The sequence below is a fragment of the Somniosus microcephalus genome, chromosome 12 (assembly GCF_052327205.1).
Source record: "Somniosus microcephalus isolate GS21.2 chromosome 12, FLI_Smic_1.0, whole genome shotgun sequence".
Taxonomy (NCBI): Eukaryota; Metazoa; Chordata; class Chondrichthyes; order Squaliformes; family Somniosidae; genus Somniosus; species Somniosus microcephalus.
In genome coordinates this window covers 66509586-66527943 of record NC_140998.1, presented here as the reverse complement: position 1 = coordinate 66527943, position 18358 = coordinate 66509586, and the positions used below count along the sequence as shown (strand labels likewise).

The following is an 18358-nucleotide window of genomic DNA, read 5'->3' as shown; positions in this document are numbered from 1 at the left end:
GTGGCAGGTGGTGAGAGAACCAACACGAGGGAAAAACTTACTTGACCTCATCCCCACCAATCTACCTGTCGCAGATGCATCTGTCCATTACAGTATTGGTAGCAGTGACCAGCGCACAGTCCTTGTGGAGACAAAGTCCCATCTTCACACTGAGGACACCCTCCATCGTGTTGTGTGGCACTACCACCGTGCTAAATGGGATAGATTTAGAACAGATCCAGCAGCTCTAAACTGGGTATCCATGAGGTGCTGTGGGCCATCATCAGCAGCAGAATTGTATTCCATCACAATCTGTAACCTCATGGCCCGGCATATCCCTCACTCTACCATTAACATCAAGCCAGGGGACCAACCCTGGTTCAATAAGGAGTGTAGAAGAGCATGCCAGGAGCAGCACCAGGCATACCAAAAAAAGCAGTGCCAACCTGGGGAAGCTGCAACACAGGACTATATGCATGCTAAACAGTGGAAACAGCATGCTATAGACAGGGCTAAGCGATCACATAATCAGCGGATCAGATGAAAGCTCTGCAGTCCTGCCACATCCAGTCGTGAATGGTGGTGGACCATCAAACAATTAATGGGAGGAGGAGACTCCATGAATATCCCCATCCTCAATGATGGCAGAGACCAGCATGCAAGTGCAAAAGACAAGGCTGAAGCATTTGCAACCATCTTTAGCCAGAAGTGCCGGGTGGATGATACATCTCGACCTCCTCCTAAGGTTCCCACTATCACAGAAGCCAATTTGATTAACTCCATGTGATATCAAGAAATGGCTGAGCACACTGGATACATCAAAGGCAACATCCCGGCTGTCATGCTGAAGACTTGTGCTCCAGAACTAGCTGCGCCTCTAGCTAAGCTGTTCCAGTACAGCTATAACACTGGCATCTACTCGGCAATGTGGAAAACTGCCCAGGTATGTCCTGTCCACAAAAAGCAGGACAAATCCAATCTGGCCAATTATCACCCCAACAGTCTACTCTCAATCATCGGCAAAGTGATGGAAGATGTTGAAAACAGTGCTTTCAAGCAGCACTCACTGACCAATAGCCTGCTCACTGATGCCCAGTTTGGGTTCTGCCAAGACCACTCGGCTCCAGATCTCATTACAGCCTTGGTCCAAACATGGACAAAAGAGCTGAATTCCAGGTGAGGTGAGAGTGATTGCCCTTGACATTAAGGCAGCATTTGACCGAGTGTGGCATCAAGGAGCCCTACTAAAATTGAAGTCAATGGGAATCGGGGGGGGAAACTCTCCACTGGCTGGAGTCATACCTAGCACAAAGGAAGATGGTTGTGGTGATTGAAGGTCAATCATCACAGCCCCAAGACATCGCTGCAGGAGTTCCTCAGGGCAGTGTCCGAGGCCCAACCATCTTCAGCTGCTTCATCAATGACCTTCCCTCCATCATAAGGTCATAAGTGGCGATGTTCACTGATGACTGCACAGTGTTCAGTTCCATTCGCAAATCCTTGGATAATGAAGCAGTCCATGCCCACATGCAGAAAGTCCTGGACAACATTCATGTTTGGGCTGAAAAGTGGCAAGTAACATTCACGCCACAGAAGTACCAGGCAATGACTATCTCCAACGAACGAGAGTCTAACCACTGCCCCTTGACATTCAATGGCATTACCATCGCTGAATACCCCACCATCAACATCCTGGGGGGTCACCATTGACAGGAAACTTAGCTGGACCAGCCACATAAATACTGTGGCAACAAGAGCAGGACAGAGGCTAGGGCCTATAAATTCGGTGACGCCCCGCCAGCACGTTTGCGCCGGAAATTTAGCGCCCGCCGCCGAGCCAGTTGTGCCCGCCCCAAATTCACTTTCAGCGCCCCAAAGCGGAAGCGGGTGCTGGTACAGGGTGTGCCCGCCCCGCTTGGGGCGCTGAAAGTGAATTTCAGCGCTGCCGGTCCCGCTGCGCCACCCGATGCGGAGCGGCAGGCTGCTGTACTGCAGGCCTCCCCCTTCTCTTAAGGGGGAGGTGCCTGCAACGGCTGGAGCCCCGTTGAAAGTGCCGGCAAAAGAGCCCGGCACAACGGCGAAGTGCCGGGCTCCACGGAAACCAGCCGGCAATGCCGCGGGGGGGGGGGTGGAGGAGGCCGGGGAAGGAGGTGCGGGCAGGCGGCCGCCGAAAAAGCGGCCGGCCGCACCTCCGCTTTAAATAGCGCCTCTAAGGCTGCAGCACGGCCAGGTTTTCAAAACGTTGTTAGCGGCCGCCAGGGAAGAGGCGGCCGCTACTGAAGATGGGGATCGGCGTGGTTTCGGGCGGTACCGGGGCGCTGCGCACACCGATGGCGTCATCGGTGCCGGCGCAGCGCTACCGGCTTACGCCGATTTAAAGGCCCACCTAATTTCAGCGGCGACGCAACTTCCGGCGCAACCCACTCTTGCGCCCCTAAATGGGCGCAAACCCAAGGGAATTTCTAGGCCTAGGTATTTTGCAGTGAGTGTCTCACCTCCTGACTCCCCAAAGCCTTTGCACCATCTACAAGGCACAAGTCAGAAGTCTGATGGAATAATCTCCACTTGCCTGGATGAGTGCAGCTCCAACAACACTCAAGAAGCTCGACGCTATCCAGGACAGAACAGCCCGCTTGATTGGCACTCCATCTACCACCTTAAACATTCACTCCCTCCACCACAGGTGCACCGTGGCTGCAGTGTGTACCAGCTACAAGGTGCACTGCAGCAACTCACCAAGGCTTCTTCATCAGCACCTCCCAAACCCGCGACCTCTTCCACCTAGAAGGACAAGGGCAGCAGACGCATGGGAACACCATCACCTCTAAGTTCCCCTCCAAGTTACACACCATCCTGACTTAGAAGTATATCGCCGATCCTTCATCGTCGCTGGGTCAAAATCCTGGAACTCCCTCCCTAACAGCACCATCACCACACGGACTGCAGCGGTTCAAGAAGGTGACTCACCACCACCTTCTCAAGGGCACTTAGGGATGGTCAATAAATGCTGGCCTTGTCAGTGACGCCCACATCCCAGGAACTAATTTTTTTTAAATTCACTTGAGAGGGCAGACAGGGCCTCAGTTTAACATCTCATCCAAAGAACAGCACCTCCAACAGTGCTGCACTGGGAGTATCAACATAGATTCTGTGGACATGTCTCTACGGTGGGGTATGAACCCACAACCTTCTGACTCAGAGGCAAGCCACAGCTGATGTCGTTTTACACAGCTCCCAGAAGCATCTAGTCTTTGTTATTTTAATGTTCCACCTACTGGAAATACACCTCCTTCACCTGTGCAGGGTCTATATCCTACTTTATGCATGAAAAACAAATTCCAGGATCATTTTTACTAACAATCTGCATCAGATCACAACGTGAATAAATATCTTTGGTTATTTGCAATTGTAATTTTGGGCATGGACATTGATATTGTGCTGGAGATATTTGACAGTTTGTTTTATGCTGTTTCCTCTCTGAATATATGATGTATGCTTTGGAAATATTTCAGAAAATGTGTCTGCACTTGGGTCCTCACACATTGCTTTTATTACCGAGTATGTTGCCACTTAGAATGTCTGACTGAAAGGAATATGGCAATGATTCCTGTACTGAGAACATTTTCCTTTCCATGGAGACAGTCTTGATGGGCTCCATTTCAAACTGTTCTCAGACCACTTCAAAAAACTGTCAAACCACAAACCAGAAAGAATCTTAAGAAAAATGTCCGTGTTATTAGAAACATGAACAAAATCTGGCAGATATTACGCTTTAAAGGTCTAAAGCGATAATGCAACTGGATGTCTGGATGGAAATTACTTGGGATCTTCCGATGCCTAACAGAGGAAGCAGGTCTCAGGCCCAGCATATGCAGCTCTGAGTTCTGGATGCAAAACTCAAACTGAAATTGTAGTAAGACGCAGGTGAAGTGGCACTGTTTGAACTCATTCAGTCAATTGGTGTTATGAAACTGCTCTTGCTGTTGTACAACAACAACTTGCATTAATATCGCACCTTTAACGTAAAACATCCCAAAGCACTTCACAGGAGCGCTATCAGACAAAATAATATAACAGCATGAAAGACGGAGCTTGTGTCAGTTCTTTCTGTCCTCCCTTATAAAACTGTAGTGATCATAATGTACTCCACCTAGCAGTCCAGCCAGGAACTGATGAAACTCATCCCAATTTGCAACAGCCAAGCTCAAGTATCGGGGCTCTAAGTGACTCAAACTTAGGGTCACTGGACCAAAGTGCTGGAGTCCCATTTAAAACCTGCTTACACTATAAATTGCTGCATATTTAAACCAAAATAGAAGCCACTCTGCTCAAGTACTATCATGCAGTCGTTGTCGTACGTGTCTTCACACTGTTCCCTTTGGGGAACTGTATGAAGTGGTGGAAGGATTTCTGGCTGCGATTAACGCTCCTTCCGTGACTGTAACCATCTTCGTACCAGCCATTAGGGTGGTTAGTCCTATGGCGGGAGGGTTTTACAGGCTCCCACAACTCATACGAGGCGGGGGGACACCCACACCCACGGACGCGAGTATCCCACTGGATGTCAACCCAGAATTTAGAGCCGGAGCTCCAACTCCACTTGCTGGGACTGTCTGGAGCGGGGTTCGAAACCCTACGCCTTCTGGCCCAGCGGCGGGGATGCCACCGCTACACCAAAGGCCCACTTCTATCATGCAGTTATTCTCTATGTTCATATTTGCTCACATAGTGCTGCAAAGCAGAAGGTCACATTGGAATATAAGCAGTTGATGAAATGGTTGCTGATTTTAGGTGGCAGTGAAGACCCAGTCGATATATTGGTCTGAGTCATTTAATATCTCCAGTCATATGACAGACTGTCATCGCTATAAATCCACAGACTTTGCATTCAGTTTGTGTCATCCTGCTCTGAACTGAATGGAAGTATAACTGGAGCATTAACATGTTAGCAAAGCACCGCTGAAAATGCTAATAATTGACACCAATACATCAGATCAAAATCAAGCTGATTATTTCTACTACAGATGCATTAGGGTAGCTGAGATAAGAGGGGCTACTCAGATATATAGGAAATATACAATATGAGGAAACTTGCAAGATAATAGTGATGTACTTTGTGCCACAAATAAGCTATGTCCAAACAATACTGACTGATGAGCTAAGCATTCCTGTTGTGCAGGGAGAGTGTTTTAAGGGTGCGTTTACACTGCTCCGACCAATAGCTGCTATGTTCGGATTCCAGCCAGGCAGAATCCTGTTTATACTGCTTATCTCCTGACCGGCTGGAACTTTAAAGGGATAATTATCGGAGTAAGTACCAGGAGTGGAGAACCTCGTCTACTGCCCGTGTGTATCGGAAATTCACGATAGCACATCCCTGATGTTCCAATATGCACTAACGGTAGGCGAGGCTCCCTACTACAGAAAATGATTCCCTAACTACCCTATTTAGGAGAGAGCGCGACACATGCCTAGATACACTGCATACGGCTCTCTTCCAACAGCAAGGAATTTAAGGCCTGGAAATTTGATAAGGCCCGAAAACAGGCAGTGGCACCATGGGGCGAAATTTGATTGCGCCCGTAAAAAAATTGTAAGCAGCACATTATTTTGGTGCTGCCTGCTGATCTGAATGATTTCAGCGCACAGCCCAGCGACCAATGCACTGTTTTAGGCAGGAGGCCCAATGTCGATTCCCTGGAGCGAGGCTGTCTTTTCTTAAAGCAAGGCTGTCATTTTAGAAAGCAGTCTCGAGCTCTTAAAGGTGAACTGCCTTCTGAAAAAACCCATTAAAAATCATTCCAAACTAGGCAATCTTCAGCTCTTCAAGCTGAACTGCCTTCTGCACATAGAAAACAGTAGAAGTGCTTCAGCACTAACACAAATAGCTCAACAGGCCAGGGAAAGGGCATCCAGGGTCTCGCAGCAGCACTCCAGTTTTGTGCAGGGTGTCAACACTGGAAGAGAGGTCCTCTACCCACAAGGGGCAGGAGGCCCTCCAGAAAGAAGGATGTGGGACCAGATCGCCGAGGCCGTCACTGCCAGCAGTGTCACCCCCCAGGACCTGGCTCCAGTGCCCAAAGAAGTTTCATGATCTCAGACCACTGGTCAAGGTCAGTGAATGCATCTTCAAAAGCCGTCTCCTACCAACTGCACCACTGGCATCACACACTGCTCAATGCATGACCCCCCAATCACTCACCTACCAACAATTTCTACCAAACACGAGGCACGCCTCACATTCCTAGCTTCACCTCACCCCCTTGGAGGAGACGGTGCTGGCCATTCTTGGCCGGGGCATGGCTGAGCCCTTGGCCAGCAGTGGGGCTGAAAGATTACAAGATTCCAGTATCCTCTCCTCCGATCAGCCATGATCTTATTAAATGGCGGAGCGGGCTCGAGGGGCTGAATGGCCTACTCCTGCTCCTATCTTCTATGTTTCTATGCCTTATCCTCCTTCTCACATCCCACTCCCCCCTCATCCCACAATATCTTTTGATGTACACGCTGTGCATGGTGTAAGTATGCACCTCTTGCTTTTCTGCTGTCCCCTCACCACAACCCTACCCTGTGCCTTCCTCATTTCAGACACCAAAGAAATCCAGCCTACCCAGCCAGAGGTTGACCAAGAAGAGGGAGAGGAGAGTGAAGAAGAAGAAGAAAAAGAAACGCCGTCACTCAATTTCAGGCTCCCAGTCACTAGCTCCTTGTGCCATCCTGCAAGGCCATTTGCAGTGTCCCCCACTGAAAGTCAGCAGCCTTCTACCAGCCATGCTGCAGCCACTGGAGTAGCACTGCGTGACATCACGAGGATAGGCAAAGGCACACGCAAGACACTCACTAAGGGTGGTTAGTTGATTTTTTGATGCAATATTGGATGCCTTATGGATAAAGTTAGATTGGAAAGTTTGCTTTGTGTTGGCTTTTATTTCAGCATTGTGGCCAAGAGGTCACTGTGATGGTCAGTAACAGAGGAAAGGTAAGGTGTGGGACAAATGTTGAAAGGGGAATTGGAGTTGTGTTCACTGGTACCGCAGGCAGATGATTCGATCCCGGATATCCCGGCCAGAAAGGGGTTGTCTGGGCTGCATCCTTCCTTCTGCTTCCTCCTCTTCTGCTTCTTCCTCTTCCCTCTGCAAGCAGCTTGTCCTCTTTGCTGCGTCTGCTTCATCTCCATGTGCCCCCAGGACTGTGAGCACGTGGTCTTCTCAGAGGCCTTCCTTTACCATCTAAAGCCTTGCAAGTGTCCAATAGCACTTCCTGCACTCCCTGCACACTTTAACAACTTCTTAAATGTATTACACCAAGTCACGACTTCAATAAAATATAAAAAAAACACTCTAAAAGCTGAAATCGAAACTTACTTGAAAGATGTGTGTGTCCTTTTAAGAAGCGCTGATAGCATCTCTGCAGTACTGCTGCAACGTGGTTAGGAGAGGGCATTTTGGCTTGCAGCAACATCCAAAATCGCAGTCGTGTGTCAAACCAGGCACTGCACACTGATTGACGTCACGATCTGCACATTTGCATTGGAGAGATGAGCGCTGGCAATGGCAGTGCTATCGACCTCTCCAAAATGGCGGAAGCGAGGCAGCTGCCATTTTTTAAAGAAAACCACTGTTAACGGTCGGCGCTAAGATAGGGAATTTCTGGGCCTAAATATTTAGAGAGATGGGAGGGGAGAATTGCAGGCCTCTGAACATTTAGGTCTAAAAATTGCTGGGGGTGGGAGGGTGGGAGGGGAAGAGAGAGAGTCCAACAGATCCCCTGAGCACTTTTAAACGAAGTTTGACACTGCACTAGATTTACAATCTTTGCAGTGTCAAACTAAACTGATGCGAGACTATCGCCTCTAGGGAGTCTTACTGTGTTTCACTCTAGAACCAAGTCGGATCCTGATTCTAGATTCATGCTGTAACTTTAACTTCTGTACAAAACCAACATCGCTTTGTAGCAACATTAAAGTTTATAGTGTACATTTCAGCTCAGAAGGTCATTCAGCCAATGCCAGCACTGGTTCTACAGTTTAGATAGCTACTCTAATCCCATGGGCCCAGATTTTTTTGGAGAGCGGCATGTCATGGCATGCCCTGTTAGTTAGATTTTTTTCCCTCACCCTTAAGCTTGAAAATTTTTTGCCCTGTAAGTTGCTGGAAGTGCAAGCTGATAATGGAGTGACGAGGGCAAAGAGGCATCTGGGACCTTGGTGAAGAGAAATAAAGAAATGCAACGACAGATTAGATTAAAAGAGAGAGAGAAAAGAGATCGAAAAGAAAAGTAAAATCAACATTTCAAAATTAAAACATTTATATTTTAAAAATCTCTAACAACAATTTGCTACCTGTAGGAATGAGACTCTACAGTTTAAATTGTTCCCTTTCTAGTCCGGAGGTTGAGTGGTATAGCAGGAACATAAATTTCCTCATTAAAAAGGTACTTAGGCTGTTAAGTTCCAACCCTAGCTTTCTGCGGTGAGTTTAATTGGTAATTAATGTGCAAATGCCGCAATTTCATGAAACACACAGGGAGGTTGAGGTTGAGCTGCTGTTTTCACGAGGCTAATGGCGGATCGGCACAAATCGCCCAACAACTTGTGGCAATTTGCAATTCACGGGGTATCTCTTCCTCGCCACAGTTGGATGATTTACACATTAATAACGGTGTGCACATTAAACTTGCTGTTATCTAGGCAGCAAAATCTGGCCCCGTATCTTTGCTCTTTTCAGATAAGTAAGTTGTGAGGAGGACGCAAAGAGGCTGCAAAGGGATATAGATGGGTTAAGTGAATGGGCAGGAACATGGCAGATGGAATATAACATGGAGAAATGTGAAGTTATTCACATTGGTAGGAAAAATAGAAAAGCAGAATATTTTTTAAATGGTGAGAGATTGTGAAATGTTGGTATTCAGAGGGGCCTGGGTGTCCTTGTACACGAATCACTGAAAGTTAACATGCAGGTACAGCAAGCAATTAGGAAAGCAAATGGTGTGTTAGCCTTTATTAGAAAAGGATTGGAGTATAAGAGTAAAGAATCTTACTGCAATTTCATAGGGCCTTGGTGAGACCACGCCTGGGGTATTGTGTACAGTTTTGGTCTCCTTACCTAAGGAAGGATAGACTGGGATGGAGGGTTGTCCTATGAGGAGAGATTGAGTAGACTAGGCCTATATGGCCTAGAGTTTAGAAGAATGAGAGGTGATCTCATTGAAACATACAAAATTCTTACAGGGCTTGACTGGGCAGATGCTGGGAGGATGTTTCCCCTGGCTGGGGAGTCTAGAACCAGGGGTCACAATCTCAAAATAAGGGGTCGGCCATATAGGACTGAGATGAGGAGAAATTTCTTCACTCAGAGGGTGGTGAATCTTTGGAATTCTCTACCCCAGAGGGCTGTGGAGGCTCAGTCGTTGAGTATATTCAAGACAGAGAGCAATAGATTTTTGGATACTAAGGGAACTAAGGGATATGGGGATAGTGCAGGAAAGTGGAGTTGAGGTAGAAGATCAACCATGATCTTATTGAATGGTGGAGCAGGCTCGAAGGGCAGAATGGCCTACTCCTGCTATTTCTTACATTCTAAGAAGCTAACTATGGACCTACTAGGCATTGAAGCACTGACACGGTTAACAGCTATTTAAATCCACTTCCTCCTCAGCTATCCAGAAACACATAGAGGTAGATTTTCACTGTGGGCGATGGGCCGGGTAATTGGGCTGTCTGCCCGATGTCATCAGTAGGAGGCCTGAACCATTTTGATGGTTGAGCCTCATTTCCATTTCATTGGCAAGCTGCCCATATGTTTCCATGGGTGATGGGCATTCTGCCCAATTAGATGTTGGGATTTTCAGCAGACCCAGTGCCCATTTGGAAAGTGAATGCACCTCGTAAAATGAGATGTTATTCAACTTTCTATAAAACTGTGTTGCTCCTGGTGGTTTTTGGAGAGCAACATGATGTAGGCAAGAGCACTTTGACCCTCTCACACAGTGGTGGAGGTGCTTGTGGACCAGGTGGGAGCAAGCAGGCAGATCCTGTACCCCTTGGATAGCAGTAGGGTGCCCAAGTAGCTACTGCAGTAGGCCTGGAGGGAGGTGGAAGATATTGGCCCAGATTTTGCTGCCAAAATAATGACGATTTTAATGCGCATGCTGCTATTAATGTGTAAATCATAGAAATTTACAGCGCGGAAGGAGGCCATTTCAGCCCATCATGTCCGCGCCTACCAACAAAGAGCTATCGAGCCTAATCCCACTTTCCAGCTCTTGGTCAGTAGCCCTGCAGGTTACGGCACTTCAAATGCACATCCAAGCACTTTTAAAATGTGGTGAGGGTTTCTGCCTCTACCAACCTTTCAGGCAGTGAGTTCCAGACCCCAACCGCCATCTGGGTAAAGAAATTTCCCCTCAAATCCCCTCTAAACGTCCTACCAATTACTTTAAATCTATGCCCCCTAGCTATTGACCTCTCTGCTAAGGAAAATAGGTCCTTCCTGTCCACTCTATCTAGGCCCCTCATAATTTTATACACCTCAATAAGGTCTCCCCTCAGCCTCCTCTGTTCCAAAGGAAACAACCCCAGCCTATCCAACCTTACCTCATAGCTAAAATTCTCCAGTTCAGGCAACATCCTCGTAAATCTCCTCTGTACCCTCTCTAGGGCAATCACACCTTACCTGTAATGTGCTGACCAGAACTGTACACAGTATTCTAGTTGTGGCCTAACTAGTGTTTTATACAGTTCAAGCATAACCTCCCTGCTCTTGTATTCTATGCCTCAGCTAATAAAGGCAAGTATTCCGTATGCCTTTTTAACCACCTTATCTACCTGGCCTGCTACCTTCAGGGATCTGTGGACCTGCACTCCAAGATCTCTTTGTTCCTCTACACTTCTCAGTGTCCTACCATTTAATATGTATTCCCTTGCCTTGTTAGCCCTCCCCAAATGCATTACCTCACACTTCTCCAGATTGAATTCCATTTGCCACTGTTCTGCCCACCTGACCAGTTCATTGATATCTTCCTGCAGTTTACAGCTTTCTTCTTCATTATCAACCACACAGCCGATTTTAGTATCATCTGCAAACTTCTTAATCATACCTGCTACATTCAAGTCTAAATCATTGATATATACCACAAAAAGCAAGGGACCTAGAACTGAGCCCAGCGGAACTCCACTGGAAACAGCCTTCCAGTGACAAAACTTTGCCCTGGATCCCATTGGCTTTTGCTTTCGTGACCAGTCTGCCATGTGGGACCTTATCAAAAGCCTTGCTAAAATCCATGTATGCTACATCAAATACACTACCCTCATCGACCCTCCTTGTTACCTCCTGAAAACATTTAATCAAGTTAGTCAGACATGACCTTCCCTTAACAAATTCATGCTGACTGTCCTTGATTAATCCGTGTCTTTCTAAATGAAGATTTATCCTGTCCCTCAGAACTTTTTCCAATAATTTTCCCACCACCGAGGTTAGGCTGACTGGCCTGTAATTACTCGGTCTATCCCTTTCTCCCTTTTTAAACAAAAGTACAATGTTAGCAGTTCTCCGACACCACACCTGTAGCCAGAGAGGATTGGAAAATGATGGTCAGAGCCTCTGTTATTTCCTTTTTTGCTCTCTTAACAGCCTGGGATACATTTCATCCGGGCCTAGGGATTTATCCACTTTCAAAGCTGCTAAACCCCTTAATACTTCCTCTCTCACTATGTTTATTTCATCTAATATTTCACACTCCTCCTCCCTGATTGCAATGTCTGCATCGCCCCTCTCTTTTGTGAAAACAGATGCAAAGTATTCATTAAGAACCATACCCACGTCTTCCGACTCCACACACAGATTACCTTTATGGTCTCTAATAGGTCCTGCTCTTTCCTTAGTTATCCTCTTGCTCTTAATGTATTTATAAAACATCTTTGGGTTTTCCTTGATTTTACTTGCCAAAATGTTTTCATGTCCTCTCTTTGCTTTCCTAATTTCCTCTTTAATTGCACCCCTGCACTTTCCATATTCTTCTCGGCTTTCTGCACTATTGAACCCTCGGTATCTGTCATAAGCCTCCCTTTTTTCTTTAGCCTACCCTGTATATCCCTTGACAGCCAGGGGGCTCTAGATTTGTTAGTCCCACCCTTTTTCCTTAAGGGAACATATTTGCTCTGAACCCTCAGGATCTCCTCCTTGAATGCCTCCCACTGCTGACATTGATTTACCTTCAAGTAGCTGTTTCCAGTCCATGTTGGCTAAATCCCATCTCATCTTAGCAAACTTGGCTTTTCCCCAATTGAGAACTTTTATTCCTGGCCTATTTTTGTCCTTTTCCATAACTACCCTAAATCTAACTGAATTATGATCACGAGCACCAAAATGCTCTCCCACTGATACCCCTTCCACCTGCCCAGCTTCATTTCCTAAAACTAAGTCCAGAACCGTCCCCTCCCTTGTTGGGCTTGTTACATATTGGCTAAAAAAGTTCTCCTGAATGCATTTTAGGAATTCCGCACCCTCTGTACCCTTCACACTAATTTTATCCCAGTTTATATTAGGGTAGTTGAAATCCCCTACTATTGCTGCCCTATAGTTTTTGCACGTCTCAGAAATTTGCCTACATATTTGCTCTTCTATCTCCCTCTCACTGTTTGGGGGTCTGTAGTACACTCCCAGCAGTGTGATCGCCCCTTTTTTGTTCTTCAGTTCAACCCATATGGCCTCATTTGATGATCCTTCTAACATATCATCCCTCCTCGCAGCTGTAATTGTTTCTTTAATCAATACTGTGACCCCCCCATCTTTTTACCCCCCTCTCTATCCTGTCTGAAAACCCTGAAACCAGGAACATTGAGCTGTCATACCTGTCCTTCTTTTAGCCATGTCTCAATAATAATAGCTATAATATCATACTCCCAAGTGTCTATCTGTGCTCTCAGCTCATCTGCCTTATTCCCTATACTCCTTGCATTGAAGTATATACCATTTAGCACTGCCAAACTCCCTTGTTGTCTATTTTCTAGCCCTTGTTTCCTCTGTCTTCCAAATTCACTTTCTATTTTTCTGCTTTCTAATTTCAGCTTTGCTTCTCTCCCTTCTGAATCTATTCTCAGGTTCCCATCCCCCTGCCAAGCTAGTTTAAACCCTCCCCAACAACACTAGCAAACCGCACCCTCCCCCTCCCCCCCATGAGGATATTGGTCCCGACTCTGTTGAGTTGTAACCTGTCCAGCTTTTACAGGTCCCACCACCCCCAGAAACAGTCGCAATGCCTCAGGAATCTAAAGCCCTCCCACCTGCACCATCTCTCCAGCCACGCATTCATCTGCTCCATCCTCCTATTTCTGTACTCACTAGCACATGGCACCAGGAGTAATCTGGAGATTACTACCTTTGAGATCCTGCTTTTTAAACTCTTTCCTAGCTCCCAAAACTCTGCCTGCAGGACCTCATCCCTCTTTCTACCTATGTCATTGGTACTGATATGGACCACGACCTCTGGCTGTTCACCCTCTCCCCCCAGAATGCACTGCAGCTGCTCAGTGACATCCTTGACCCTGGCACCAGGGAGGCAACATACCATCCTGGAGTCACGTCTGCGGCTGCAGAAATGCCTGTCTACTCCCCTAACTATCGAATCCTCTACCACTATTGCACTTCCATTCTTCTTCCTCCCCCTCTGTGCAGCTGAGCCACCCGTGGTGCCGTGGACTTGGCTCTGGCTGCACTCCTCAGAGGAACCATCGCCCCCACCAGTATTCAGAACAGAATACTGGTTGGAGATCGTGATGGGCTCAGGGGACTCCTGCACTACCTGCCCGGTCCTCCCCTTCTGTCTGGCGGTCACCCATTCCCTCTCTGCCTGCATACTCTTAAGCTGCGGGGTGGCCACCTCTAGAAACATGCTATCCATGAAGTTCTCAGCCTCGCGGATGCACCGCAGTGACTCCAGCTGCCACTCAAGCTCCGAATCCCGGAGCTTGAGTTGCTGCAGCTGGCGACACTTCCTGCACATGTGGTCGTCCAGGCTACGTGAAGTGTCCAGGACTTCCCACATGGAACAGGATGTGCACTCCACGGGACTGAGCTGCCCTACCATGCCTCTAGTTATTAGATTAATTAACTAAAGTTTTTAGTATACCCCATGCCCTTAGTTAAAGACTAAAAGACAACAATCAAAACAAACAGTGATACTCACCGGCCCCGAGTCTGAGTAGCGAAGAAAAACGATGTGACCTTTACCAACCAATCAGTTACCAGCTATCCTGTGATGTCACTCCTTGTGTTCTTTTTTCCCCTCGCTGCTGCCACTGCCGGTGAGTCTGGGCCTCGCTCTCTTTCCCGCTCCTTATACGCCTCACTGTCCTCGCTCAGGCTCCTTCCAGGGCCGCTCTCGCTGCCGGTGAGTCTGGGCCTCGCTCTCTCTCCTGCTCCTTATACTCCTCGCTGTCCTCGCTCAGGCTCCTTCCAGGGCCGCTCTCGCTGCCGGTGAGTCTGGGCCTCGCTCTCTCTCCCGCTCCTTATACTCCTCGCTGTCCCCGCTCAGGCTCCTTCCAGGGCCGCTCTCGCTGCCAGTGAGTCTGGGCCTCGCTCTCTCTCCCGCTCCTTATACTCCTCGCTGTCCTCGCTCAGGCTCCTTCCAGGGACGCTCTCGCTGCCGGTGAGTCTGGGCCTCACTCTCTCTCCCGCTCCTTATACTCCTCGCTGTCCTCCCTCAGGCTCCTTCCAAGGCCGCTCTCGCTGCCGGTGAGTCTGGGCCTCGCTCTCCCTCCCGCTCCTTATACTCCCTGCTGTCGCTCAGGCTCCTTCCAGGGCCACTCTCGCTGCTGCCGGAGCCGGTGAGTCTGGGCCTCACTCTCTCTCCCGCTCCTTATACTCCTCGCTGTCCTCGCTCAGGCTCCTTCCAGTGCCGCTCTCGCTGCCGGTGAGTCTGGGCCTCGCTCTCTCTCCCGCTCCTTATATTCCCCGCTGTCATTCAGGCTCCTCCCAGGGCCACTCTTGCTGCTGCCACTGCCGGTGAGTCTGGGCCTTGCTCTCTCTCCCGCTCCTTATATTCCCCGCTGTCGTTCAGGCTCCTCCTGGGGCCGATCTCACTGCTACCACTGCCGGTGAGTCTAATAGATTAAGAACTAACTTAACAGAAATAAACTTAAAAACTTAAAAACTTAAAAAATCACTCACCAGCTACACACCAATCAGTTCCTTCTCTTGTGCCAACATCACTTTTTTCACTCTGACATCACTTTTTTGAATTTTGCCTCTCAGGTCCCGCTGCCTCTCCCACACAGGTCCGCCTCCTCCGGTGTCGGCCCTCCTCTGCCGCGCTCCTTTATGGCCGCTCCGCCTTCTCTCAGATCCTGCTGCCGCTCCCACACAGGTCCGCCTCCTCCGGTGAAACTTGCAGTGAGGAAGAGATGCCCCATGAATTGCAAATTGCCACAAGTTGCTGGACAATTTGTGCCGCTCCATCGTTAGCCTCACAAAAATGGCAGCTCACCCTCAGTATCAAGAATTTGCGCATTAATTATCAATTTAACTCACTGCAGAATGTTAGGGCTGCTACTTAACAGCGTAAATACCTCTTTAATGAGGAAATTTTCTGATCCTTCAATATCACTCAACCTCTCCGACCCAGAAAGGGAACAATTTAAACTGTGGAGTCTCATTCCGACAGGTAATAAATTGATGTTAGAGATTTAAAAAATCTTTTTAAAGCTTTTTTATCTGCCTCTCTTAATCCAATCTTTCTTTCCCTCTTTCTGTACCTGATTTGTCTCTAATTCACTCGATATCCTTCTCCACCATTCCTCTGTTTTTTTCTCAATCCTTAAATCTCATTGGTTAAGGAGATAGACTATTGGTCCTGTCATTCACCAAGGTTTCAGATGCCCCGTTGCCCTCATTGTGCCGTTATCAGCTCACACTTTTAAAATATTATTCGTTTATGGGATGTGGGCGTTGCTGGCAAGGCCAGCATTTGTTGCCCATCACTAATTGCCCTTGAGAAGGTGGTGGTGAGCTTCCTTATTGAACCGCTACAGTCCATGTGGTGAAGGTACTCCCACAGTGCTGCTAGGGAGGGAGTTCCAAGATTTTGACCGAGCGACAATGAAGGAATGGTGATATATTACCAAGTCAGGATGGTGTGTAACTTGGAGGTGAACTTGGAGGTGGTGGTGTTCCCATGCGCCTGCTGCCCTTGTCCTTCTAGGTGGAAGAGGTCACGGGTTTGGGGGGTGAAGCCTTGGCGAGTTGCTGCAGTGCATCTTGTAGATGGTACACACTGCAGCCACGGTACGCCAGTGGTGGAGGGAGTGAATGTTTAAGGTGGTGGATGGGGTGCTAATCAATCGGGCTGCTTTGTCCTGGATGGTGTTGAGCTACTTGAGTGTTGTTGGAGCTGCACTCATCCAGGCAAGTGGAAAGTATTCCATCACACTCCTTACTTGGGCCTTGTAGATGGTGGAAAGACTTTGGGGAGTCAGGAGGTGAGACAGTCACTGCAGAATACCCAGCCTCTGATCTGCTCTTGTAGCCACAGTATTTATGTGGCTGGTCCAGTTAAGTTTCTGGTCAACGCTGATCCCCAGGATGTTGATGGTGGGGGATTCGATGATGGTAATGCCGTTGAGTGTCAAGGGGAGGTGGCTAGACTCTTGCTTGTTGGAGATAGTCATTGCCTGGCACTTGTGTTGCGTGAATGTTACCTGCCACTTATCAGCCTAAGCCTGAATGTCATCCAGATCTTACTGCATGCGGGCATGGACTGCTTAATTATCTGAGGAGGTGCGAATGGAACTGAACACTGTGCAATCACCAGCGAACATCGCCACTTCTGACCTTATGATGGAGGGTAAGTCATTGATAAAGCAGCTGAAGATGGTTGGGCCTAGGACACTGCCCTGAGGAACTCCAGCAGTGATGTCCTGGGGCTGAGGTGATTGGCCTCCAACAACCACAACCATCTTCCTTTGTGCTAGGCATGTCTCCAGCCAGTGGAGAGTTTTCCCCCTGATTCTTATTGACTTCAATTTTACTAGGGCTCCTTGATGCCACACTCGGTCAAATGTTGCCTTGATGTCAAGGGCAGTCACTCTCACCTCACCTCTGGAATTCAGCTCTTTCGTCCATGTTTGGACCAAGGCTGTAAGGAGGTCTGGAGCTGAGTGGTCCTGGCGGAATCCAAACTGAGCATCAGTGAGCAGGTTATTGGTGAGTAAGTGATGCTTGATAGCATGGTTGATGACACCTTCCATCACTTTGCTGATGATTGATAGGGCAGTAATTGGCCGATTGAATTTGTCCTGCTTTTTGTGGACAGGACATGCCTGGACAGTTTTCCACATTGTCGGGTAGATGCCAGTGTTGTAGTTGTACTGGAACAGCTTGGCTAGAGGCACGGCTAGTTCTGGAGCACAAGTCTTCAGCACAACAGCCGGGATGTTGTCGAGGCCTATAGCCTTTACTGTATCTAGTATGCTTAGCCGTTTCGTGATATCATGCGGAGTGAATCGACTTGGCTGAAGACTGGCTTCTGTGATGGTGGGGACCTCAGGAGGAAGCCGAGATGAATCATCCACTCGGCACTTCTGGCTGAAGATGGTTGCAAACACTTCAGCCTTGTCTTTAGCACTTGTGTGCTGGGCTCCGCCATCATTAAGGATGGTGATTTTCATGGAGTCTCCTCCTCCTGTTAGTTGTTTACTTGTCCACCACCATTCATGGTTGGATGTGGCAGAACAGCAGAACTTTGATCTGATCCGTTGGTTGTGGGATCACTTAGCTCTGTCTATAGCATGCTGCTTCTGTTGTTTAGCATGCATGTAGTCCTGTATTGCAGCTTCTCCAGGTTGGCATCTCATTTTTAGGTATGTCTGGTGCTGCTCCTGGCACGCTCTTCTACACTCCTTATTGAACCAGGGTTGGTCCCCTGGCTTGATGGTAATGGTAGAGTGATGGATATGCCAGGCCATGAGGTTACAGATTGTGGTGGAATACAATTCTGCTGCTACTGATAACCCACAGCATCTCATGGCCCACAGCACCTCATTGATGCCCAGTTTTGAGCTTCTGTTCTGAATCTATCCCATTTAGCACAGTGATAGTGGTGCACAACACAATGGAAGGAGTCCTCAGTGTGAAGACAGGACTTTGTCTCCACAAGGACTGTGCAGTGGTCACTGCTATCAATACTGTTATGAACAGATGCATCTGCGACAGGTAGATTGGTGAGGACGAGGTCAAGTAGGTTTTTCCCTCGTGTTGGTTCTTTCACCACCTGCCGTAGGTCCAGTCTGGCAGCTATATCCTTCAGGGCCTGGAGTCACATATAGGCCAGACCAGGTAAGAACAGCAGATTTCCTTTCCTAAAGGACATTAGTAAACCAGATGGG

General features: G+C 48.1%; 1 pseudogene; it reads right to left on the bottom strand.

Moving 5' to 3' along the window:
* Window positions 1–17001: 17001 nt before the first annotated feature.
* On the bottom strand, window positions 17002–17998 carry LOC147109249 (uncharacterized; annotated as a pseudogene).
* Between the last annotated feature and the right edge of the window lie 360 nt (window positions 17999–18358).